Source organism: Daktulosphaira vitifoliae, unplaced genomic scaffold (assembly GCF_025091365.1).
Source record: "Daktulosphaira vitifoliae isolate Bord-2020 unplaced genomic scaffold, ASM2509136v1 Scaffold_366, whole genome shotgun sequence".
Lineage (NCBI taxonomy): Eukaryota > Metazoa > Arthropoda > Insecta > Hemiptera > Phylloxeridae > Daktulosphaira > Daktulosphaira vitifoliae.
Genome location: NW_026099931.1, coordinates 1 through 884, shown reverse-complemented (window position 1 = coordinate 884; position 884 = coordinate 1). Strand labels below are relative to the sequence as shown.

The 884-nt window shown below is 20.9% G+C and overlaps 1 long non-coding RNA gene across 1 annotated transcript; it reads right to left on the bottom strand.

Moving 5' to 3' along the window:
• Positions 1-562: 562 nt before the first annotated feature.
• Positions 563-884, bottom strand: LOC126909419 (uncharacterized). Its single transcript, XR_007705036.1, has 2 exons — positions 810-884; positions 563-741 (listed from the first exon to the last, which is right to left on the bottom strand). It is a non-coding gene; the product is annotated as an uncharacterized LOC126909419 (long non-coding RNA).

The following is an 884-nucleotide window of genomic DNA, read 5'->3' as shown; positions in this document are numbered from 1 at the left end:
AGTGTTAAATACATGTAAAATTCTAAAAGCATGTTAGTAATTCTTTATTTTTATTGAGCTATTTTTAAATACTTTATCAGACTTATTGTATATTTTGTACAATATACTTACTTAAAATTTTCTTACTGGGCATACACATAGTTAATAATATTACCTAACTGAAATTTTTTACAATTATCAACAAAGTAAATAGTTGCATCATAATAGCAAACAATAAGGCAGATTATAGATATTAATTTTATTTTAATAAGCAAACAATTAAATCATTTTTCACTTTTAAAATTGAATTAAAATATTTATACTTTACTTTAATTATTAATAAAAGGATATTGCTTATTTATAATTGTAAATTTATCATTTATAAATGTCACCCAAAATCCATTAAAAAGATACATATACCTAATAATTTAACTGCTCTAAATCATTATATAATTAAGAATATTTACTAAAAATATTTTTTTATTATGGAAAGTTTCATTTAAATGTATACTTTTGAAATATTCTTATATCTGACTACCATATATATATATATTACAATTTCAATTTAAAAACATAAAAATCATTCTCATATTTAATATTTGATTATTATTAATTAATTTATACATACAGTAGAAAAATAAGTAAATATTTATACTACTAAATGTAAACATATATATTTTTAGAGTACAACTGTTTCAAAATCTAATCCCATAAATTGCCAAACTGCCGTGTCTTCAGAAATTCCATTTCAATCTTCTTTATCTAAAGAACATGCAGTTATTAGTCATTCTCAAAATTCTATATTTGTAAATAATTCAATTTCGCAATACTTTTCAAAGCCATTGGGTTCCTCACGTCGTAAAACGATTGATCAACAAGTCCTAAAAATGATTGTCAAGGAATAC